Raw genomic sequence first — 10,412 nt, 5'->3', positions numbered from 1 at the left:
GTTCAATTACACCTTACCTCACGTTGCTTCTTGGCCGGCCTTATATATACAAGACTAACCCAATCTAGAAGTCTCCCGACATTTCATAAGAGTTCGAGAAGGAAGTGGCGTGATACAAGCGTCACGTGACCTGCGCTGTCGTAACAGTCTTTAAAAACAGACGACCGTTTATTTATTTTGTACTTCCAAATTATATCGAAATTAATTTTTTGGTTGTCCTTATTTACTCTAATGCCTGAATTAATTAAATAAATAAAACATTCAATTGATTATATATGTAAATAATTTCATCATGTAGTATCTTATTTCAATGTAAATTAATTCAAAATATAGTACAAAATGTACCATATTGTCATTTTCTGCGTAATTATAACGCTAAAATCCGCTTTTCAATATCCGTGGTGGGTACAACGCCAATAGCCTATTGTGAAGCTTTCTTAACTACAAACAAACAAACTTCCATTACAGCAGACAAACGTCGAACAAATGACACAATGAATAAAAGCATCAATCCAAACACGCTGTATTCAATTTCTGACCGACTGGACGCCATGTGATTTTTACAATCAAGTTTTATTTTCGACATATGTATATATATATGTGTGTGTGTGTGTGTTTCGGTTATTCATGAGAATCATGCTTATATTTACCTCATTAAGTTTTAGAATCTGTAAAAAGTAATTTTTGGAAAAATATAAAAATTAGATCGACATAACAAATGTGTGGCATTTTCTGAACCATAAACTATTCAAAAAATATTAAAGATAATAAATAGATATACAAATAAATTTACATAATATTGAGTTGTCTTGTGTGATAAATAAACGTTTTACCCATAAAATAACTATGTAAAAGCACAATGCTACACAAGAAGAAATGGAGAAGCTTGTTTATGCAGGGTGTCCTAGAAGTCTAGATCCATAGTGAAAAATACACAATGTATTCTTAATTCATTTATTATTCAAACTGCACACCATTAACAGCCACACACATGTCAATTCTTGGTGTACTGTGTCATCAGTGTATTTTCTTTCCTAGTACATATACAACTGACATTAGATATGTGTTTGTTTAACTTTAAGAATATAATGTCTATTTTCCCTATGGGTACAGACTTCTGGGACACCCCCCTCCCCCAATGGCACAGCGGTATGTCTGCAGACTTACAACGCTAGAAACCGGATTTCGATACCCGTGATGGGCAGAGAATAGATAGCCCGTTGTGTAGCTAAACTTCTGGGACACGGTGTACATTAACTAAAATGTCACAATGAACCAACAGTACAGTCTGATGACTTTATCAATGGCTATCTTTCTTTCTCACAAACACAGTTTTACCTCGCCTTATAATGAAATTTCTAAATCATAAATAAATTATATTACGATTAAAAGCGTTTATAAGTTTTCTACAAGGAAACAAATATAATGTACAGTTAAATGTTAATTGTTTGTAGTGTATCTGCTTTGTTACTCTTGTTCATAACGTATATTTTTAGATAGTTAAACATTTGTATTATCCCTTATAGAAACAAACGTTTGTCTCAGAGTTAGAAAAGATGATAGCATATCTATAAATTGTTGTTGCTAAAAAATACTTCATGTTACACGTTGTTGTTAATTAGATCTTTAGTGCCACTAGGTGTCGTCACAGTAACGTGTAGATCGTGTTATGTTAACTTGTTTGAAAATATCTCTTTGTCGCCCTCCGTAACTTACAGAAGAAAAGCATCAACTCAGCAGCACCCTACAGACCAAGGACTTACTGTCACCCTTATAACTCATCTGCACTTTAGAGAATATTTTGTGGTATCACATGGATTTGTCCCTGTCTCACCAACTCCGAAACCAGAGCACTATCACGTGGTCGACCCGCAGCCCTGAACCTAAAGACATTGTCTGTATATGTAAACGTTGTAAGGGGTTGCTATTAGTAATGCTTTGACATACACAGTGCGTAGAGTTACATATATCGTATCGAAAAATAGGTTTTATTTTCCAAAATATTACCTGTAAAGTGTTTGTAACTGTGAATAAATCAATTTACGCCGAAACTGTCTTGTGAATTATAAGTTCACAGTTTAATGTATTCCAGTTAAATGTTTTGATGTTTTTCGTTTAATTAGGATTCTTTAAGTTAATCAGGTAGACTTAGATAGTAATCTCGTCTGGTGATTTGACAAAATTAAATAAAACGAACAACAAATTAAGACATTTTCAAATGGGCGTGTGTGAAAACGTCCCTTGAATTTCGATATTTTTCCGGGTATATTTTATTCGACTTATACTACTTTACAAGTAAATAATTATTATTTCTCAATATTATTTGTATGACTACCATTAAATATTACACTTTATATATAAGTATACATATAGTCGTGTGACCACATTCTGTTGCAAATACATATTTAATAACTTTCTCTTTGTTGTCAAAATTTGTTTGTTTGTTTATTTTGAATTTCGAGCAAACCTACACGAGGGAAGACAGCTAGTCATCACCACACACCGCCAACTTTTGGGCTACTCTTTTACCAACGAATAGTGGGATTTATCGTCACATTATAACGCCCCCACGGCTGAAAGGGCGAGCATGTTTGGTGTGACAGGGATTCGAACCCGCGACTTTCAGATTGCGAGTCGAGGGCCCTAACCACCTGGCCATTCCGAGCCCTTTTTGTTGTTAAAATTAATATTACTTGATTTACGTGCTATGATGTAAGATTTTAAAGTTTCAACTATTTCTGTAAGCACTGAAACTATAGCCCCCCCCCCGGTGGGATAGCGGTAAGTCGTCGGATTTACAACGCTCAAATTAGGGTTTCGATTCCCCTCGATGGACATAGCAAATAGATCGATGTGGCTTTGCTATAAAAAAACACGTAAAACTCTGAAACTATATTTTATACCTTAACGAAACACCCGCCTTTTCAGAAACACGACTAAACGAAAAGATTATTTTAACGTTGAAATATATTTTTGAAAGTATAAGTTCACTTTATTAGTGATCCAGTATACCAGCTTTACATCTTCTAGGATTGTCCGTCTAATGTTTTGTTATGCCTACTCCAAATATATATATTCCAGTGTTAGAACTTACAATCTCTTCGTATTCCAAATACTTTCTTTAACCAGATGTAACAAATACCGACAGACAGTAGATGGAACACAATAAATATACTGTCGTTGATTAAAGTGTGTATTTCATTTGTATTATCTATGTTGATTGGATAATAACTATATGTGTGATTTCTATACTTTGTTTCAATTGGATAAAAATATATATTTGATCTGTTTACTTTATTTCGAATGGACAAAAATAGATTACATGATCTGTGTGTTCTGTTTCGACCGGATGACCCAGGAGATTGTTTGTTTGTTTGTTCTGTTGTTAAACGCAATTGGCTATATATGTTTATCCCATCGCGAATATCGAAACCTTATTTATAGTGTTACCTGACCCCACGCTAAAGATCATTAAAAACAGCGACCTTAGTTTTGGTCACTCAAAGTGTAAATCAACGAATAATGCATATTCACTTCGATAGCTTACCAATTTTACGCCTGATTATAATATCGTTAGGGTTATGTGATCCCTTTAGTATCGTGCCTATCAAACATTTGGCATCATCTGTTTTTTCAGACCAAGTAATCATTTATGGATGTTGATTTGCATCTATAACAGCCTAAATGATACTTGAGTTCGTGTGTTTTTCTTATAACAAAGCGACATCGGACTACCTGCTGTGTCCACCGAAGGGAATCGAACTCCTGATTTTGGCATTTTAAATCCGTAGAGATACTTGAGTAAGGAAGCATATTATACTAATATGACAATAGGTAGGCAAACAACGATTTATAAGCATGAGGAAGAATTTTATTGATGGTGAAACATACATGTTTTGACAAAACGTTGGTCTGTCTTCTTCAGGTATGTCTTTCTAACGATATATAAACCTTGTATTATTTAGTGCTGATTATACCTGAAAAAGACAGACTAATGACCTGTCACAAGCTGTAATATGTTCCACCATCAATAAAACTCTTCCTTATTCCTGTAAATCGTTGTTTGCTTGCCTATTATTAGCCTAAATGATGTTCTTTGTTATTAGAGTATGATCTCTTCTGTATGCTATAGCCCTCTGGTTTATTATTAAAATTATTAGATGATTGGTGCGTATGTTAAACATTACTTCCGTATACTATGTACATATAAACTCTCCACATCAGGTTGAAATTCTCCAAACTCTCTCGACACATCAGGTTGAAATTCCCTAAACTCTCTCGCCATATCAGGTTGAAATTCCCTAAACTCTCTCGCCACATCAGGTTGAAATTCCCTAAACTCTCTCGCCATATCAGGTGGAAATTCCCTAAACTCTCTCGCCATATCAGGTTGAAATTCCCTAAACTCTCTCGCCACATCAGGTTGAAATTCCCTAAACTATCTCGCCACATCAGGTTGAAATTCTCTAAACTCTAAACTCTCTCGACACATCAGGTTGAAATTCCCTAAACTCTAAACTCTCTCGACACATCAGGTTGAAATTCCCTAAACTCTAAACTATCTCGCCACATCAGGTTGAAATTCCCTAAACTCTAAACTCTCTCGCCACATCAGGTTGAAATTCCCTAAACTCTAAACTCTCTCGACACATCAGATTGAAATTCCCTAAACTCTAAACTCTTTCGCCACATCAGATTGAAATTCCCTAAACTCTAAACTCTCTCGCCACATATGGTTGAAATTCCCTAAACTCTAAAGCAAAACTAAACTTCTTTCTATTGTTTCAGTCGACTCGTTTTAACATAGTTTTGTTTTCTTACTAAAATAAAATTTACTCCCTCTTGTGAGATAATTTTCAGTGTGCGAAAATCTGGCTCTTAGGTCACTTATGCAAATTTTATAAAATGACAAAACAGAAAAGTCTCAAAAACATTATTTATACTTCAATTGTTACTTTGAACGTTTGCAAGTGGTTTCTAAACGACACAATCACGTCAGTTTATAATGTTAGATAGTAGAAAATCATTTCACTTGTTGCTGCCTTGATTGGTTGACTTTCTGACAACTGAATGAGAAAGAATCATAAAACAGCTGTGGCTCGCGTGATAAAGCTTCATAATTTTCCATACATGTCAGTTTCGTGAGAGATCTTCACAGTAAACATTGACTGTACCCACTTAAGTACACTGATTCAACGTGCTTACTGTATATATCGTCGATAAACAAAGTTACATAATGAAAAATTATCTTTATTTTATGGGCGTGTCAAAGTCAGCTGTCACTTCTAATTTAACTGCTTCACGCAAGAATACACTTTTTGTTAATTGTGTAGAAGGAATGAAAAATACATGCTTCTTTACAACGAACTGTGAACATGGTATAAAATTATAACTTGTATAGATGCTTATAAAACACAACCTACACAGTATTAATAATTACGCTTAAGGTCAAAGTGTAAATATATAGAATATTAACAGACTCAAACGATCAACGTTTTATTATGCGCAATTAAAGTTGTTTTTTCAATAAAAATTTAATTGCGTATGATACAACGTTGATCGTTTGAGTCTGTTAATGTCTTAGATCTCAACCTGTTTGAAAACAATGGTAAAATAGAACTTAATCTGTTTCAAATAATTTGTAAGATAAAACTCAATGTTTTTCAAAGTCTCGTTAATTCGTGGTCTTGTACGCTTATCTAAGTAATATGCAATTGAAATATTCTTATTATGAAAACAAATCAAATGATTTATAAAATGCATGCATTTTCTAGGTTTTTTAAAATGAAAACAGGATTGAAAACTTTTATTACGAAACTTATTGTAAATAAAACAATAAAATATTTATTTCATTAGGTTATCATCTTCTGTCCCAGGACGTTGTAATTTTATTTTTTCCTACAGCAATGCCCCCTAGAAGCCTATAACAATATTAACCAATTTGTGTTTCAGATTTTCCATGCTTCGTTGTTTGATTCTGAATGACTTTTTGAACTATTATGCTTTAATCTACAGTTTTTAAAGACAATGCGCTATAATTTGACTTTGAAATATATAAAGGCAAATTAATTTTTGTGTATCATCAGATAAGTTTAAGACATTCTTTCGGGAATATTCCACTGCTGCCTGTTTTAACTTATCGACCATTCCAGCTCTTAAATCATCGTGCATGAACATGAGACTAGTGACGATGGTAACTATTATAAATTTTCTAGATTTATTTTTTCTTGAGATTTAATGATGTATTTAAGACGAATATGATTAATAGTATAAAATAATATTTTTGATTTTTCTTACTTTACTTTATAACCAAACTAGTATTGAAACATATTCATTAAAACAAATGTTGATTACTTTTTTTAACGATATCTGAAATTCATAAAGATCTGGACTCAAAAAAAGGCTCTCTAAAATTTCGTGAGTACATTATATAGTCCAGTTTGTTTGTTTTAAGCGCAAAACTACAATGAACATTCTGCACTGTGTTGATTACGGGGACGAACACTGAATGTTACCGCCATGATCTCACAAGCATACTACAGAGCCACAAAGATTGTTTAGTAGTTCATATCTGAGGGACATAATACTTCAAACATTTTATTTTATTTTTTTCGATTTCTGATTTTTCAAAATGCTTAATTCCTGATATATACACATATAACTTCAAAAATTTCGAAAGCCATTTATAACATTACTTAGTTTTGATTAGCATTTCCTATTACGACTCCGGAGATGCATGGTTTGCGTTCCTTAACACTTTGGAGTCGTGCGTGCTCTATAAAAGTGAACATCAAGACCTACTATACGGTCAGACTATAACAGATCAAGAAATGATGATGAATTATTTTTCGTCTATTCTGACAGTCCAAAATTAGGTACGAATATGGGCATGTAGCTTTTGTGTAGCTAGGCGGGAAAAATCTAAAAGACAGAAACGAACGATGACTAATCTTAAATGGGACAATTAAAAAGCGTTTTTAAGTAAATACATACTAAGTATTGTTGCGTCATCGAGATCATGTGATTCTCACGCTCTCTCCTTTCTTGAATTATCCTGTACTTTGGCGAATGTTCTAGTTCTTACTAGATATAGGGTAGGCGGATATATATAAGAGGGGACAACGTGACGCGGCGTGGTAATGTGTGTGTAGACAGTGTGTAATTGATCTGCAGTCAGAAGTATTATTGACGTTCGTTGATATAGCGTTTGTTTTAGCGCGATTGTTGAAGTTGAGTGTATCGGTAAAGTTATATTCGGAAAGAATAAACCAGTTTTATTAAGTAAAGACTTGTGTCGTTAAAATTTCGTCGGAACAAAGTTACGGAAAAATCAATTAACAAACGGAGACGTAACAGTATATTTGTTGCGATTTAACATCAAACAAAGAAACAAATAGAAATGTATATATTTATCTTTATATTCATATACTTATGTATTTATCTATCCATTTATTTATCTATAAAACATCAACTTTATTCTGTATTGCATGGTGTTCTAATTTGTAGAAGTGAAATGTGCCAACTTTTTCTTTTTCAAACCTCTTCTCTACGTGTTGAATTTGATAGAAAATAATAAGTGTAAACTCTGTTTATCGTGAATACTAAAATCTGTAATTAATCCTAGCACCTGGACACTGACTAAAGTTTTATTGCGCGCTCACTTTAATCAGTTAGTGATAAAGTAGCATATTCTTCCTACACAGTTAACAAAAACTGTATTTGTACGTCAAGTAGTTAAATTAGAAGTGACAGCTAACATTTGACACGCCCATAATGTACGCACGTTGAATCAGTGTACTTAAGTGGGTACAGTCAATGTTTACTGTGAAGATCTCTCACGAAACTGACATGTATGGAAAATTATGAAGCTTTATCAGCGAGCCACAGCTGTATTATGATTCTTTTTCATTCAGTTGTCAGAAAGTTAATAAATCAAAGCAGCAACAAGTGAAACGATTTTCAACTATCTAACATTATAAACTGATGTGACTGTGTCGTTTAGAAATCACTTGCAAACATCCAATGCAACTTTGTTTAGAGACTCTTCAGTTCTGGTCTTTCACTTTCAAAAATTTCCTTAGCACTACGCACTATGTTAAAGGCGGGAAATCGGGTCCCAAATTTTAGCGATATAATCTCTCAAAGTTACAACAGATCCACCGATAATTTTTTAATAATTTAAATCTATGTGATGCAATAATTATTACACTAGATTTTCTTCTGACCAGATAGTTCGATATCAAAAAAGAAAAAAAAAAGGGGGACCTAGCGACCGAAAGTGTTATTTCAAACTAATCATTCAATATAGGTACAATAATTAAAAGCAACATCAGAACTATATAGCTGCTGAGAGAGTTATAACACATATAGAGAACCATCCAATAATCCTAATAATAAACAAAAACAGGATAGCTATATATGTATATATATATACAGAGATAGATACCAATAGCATAGAGAAACAAACAATCAATAGTCCTAGTAATAGAAGAAAGAACAGGAGAATCCTGTATAGAAACGTAATCAGCCGCCAATAATTCTAATAATAAACAGAAAACAGGATAACTATATGTGTATATATACATACAGAGATAGATACCAATAGCATAGAGAAACAATCAATCAATAGTCCTAGTAATAGAAGAAAGAATAGGAGAATCCTGTATAGCAACGTAATCAGCCGCCAATAATTCTAATAATAAACAGAAAACAGAAGAACTCTCTCTCTCTCTATGTATATATATTTGTAGAGATATCTATAGCATATAGAAACAATCACTCAAAAGTTCTACTCATATGAGACAAAACTGAACTGTGTATAGCAGCGCCACCAGTCATCTCCAATGGTTCTATTAATTAACAATTATATATATATATATATATATACACACACAGAGAAGAATTATTTCTAGCAGTAGATAGAGTTATATTATACAGAAACAATTATTTAACATAGTTTAAAACAACAACAACAACAACTAGAGAGAACTGTATATTTCTACCGAGAGAGTTATACCATGGAGAAATAATGGTGTCATAATTAGAATAGTATAAACAAAACACAGCAGAACTATAAATATATATAGCAGCCGAGAGAATTATGAATCAATAACCATAGAGCAGACAATAGAATTATATGACACAGAAACATAAACCTAATTATTGTGACAATAAACGACAAATGGAGATATCTATAGGGCAGACAATAGAATTATATGACACAGGAACATAAACCTAATTATTGTGACAATAGACGACAAATGGAGATATCTATAGAACAGACAATAGAATTATATGACACAGGAACATAAACCTAATTATTGTGACAATAAACGACAAATGGAGATATTTATAAAGCAGACAATAGAATTATATGACACAGGAACATAAACCTAATTATTGTGACAATAAACGACAAATGGAGATATCTATAGAGCAGACAATAGAATTATATGACACAGGAACATAAACCTAATTATTGTGACAATAAACGACAAATCGAGATATCTATAGAGCAGACAATAGAATTATATGACACAGGAACATAAACCTAATTATTGTGACAATAAACGACAAATGGGGATATCTATAGAGCAGACAATAGAATTATATGACACAGGAACATAAACTTAATTATTGTGACAATAAACGACAAATGGAGATATCTATAGAGCAGACAATAGAATTATATGGCACAGGAACATAAACCTAATTATTGTGACAATAAACGACAAATGGAGATATCTATATAGCAGACAATAGAATTATATGACACAGGAACATAAACCTAATTATTGTGACAATAAACGACAAATGGGGATATCTATAGAGCAGACAATAGAATTATATGACATAGGAACATAAACCTAATTATTGTGACAATAAACGACAAATGGGGATATCTATATAGCAGACAATAGAATTATATGACACAGGAACATAAACCTAATTATTGTAACAATAAACGACAAATAGTGATATCTATAGAGCAGACAATAGAATTATATGACACAGGAACATAAACCTAATTATTGTGACAATAAACGACAAATGGAGATATTTATATAGCAGACAATAGAATTATATGACACAGGAATAATCTACTATCAGTTCTACAATAATACACAGATGTATATATTGTGGTTTAGAGGGACTTACAACATTCAGAAATGCTAATCTAATAGTCATAATAATAAACAAACAATGTGATAATTATATAAATAACGACAGTTACAGGATTATAATATATGTAGAAATATTATGTAATAGCTCTAATAGAAAACAAAGACTCGAGAAATATACAGCAGTGGTGTGTAAACCTTTTTATGATACCTCTGTTTCTGAACTTACGTTTTATTACCCCTCCCTCTTTCGAACCCCATATAACCTGTTTGCACATGGTATTGTCCCAT

The sequence above is a fragment of the Limulus polyphemus genome, unplaced genomic scaffold (genome assembly GCF_000517525.1).
Source record: "Limulus polyphemus unplaced genomic scaffold, Limulus_polyphemus-2.1.2 Scaffold588, whole genome shotgun sequence".
Taxonomy (NCBI): domain Eukaryota; kingdom Metazoa; phylum Arthropoda; class Merostomata; order Xiphosura; family Limulidae; genus Limulus; species Limulus polyphemus.
Note: the sequence above shows the minus strand (reverse complement) of the source record.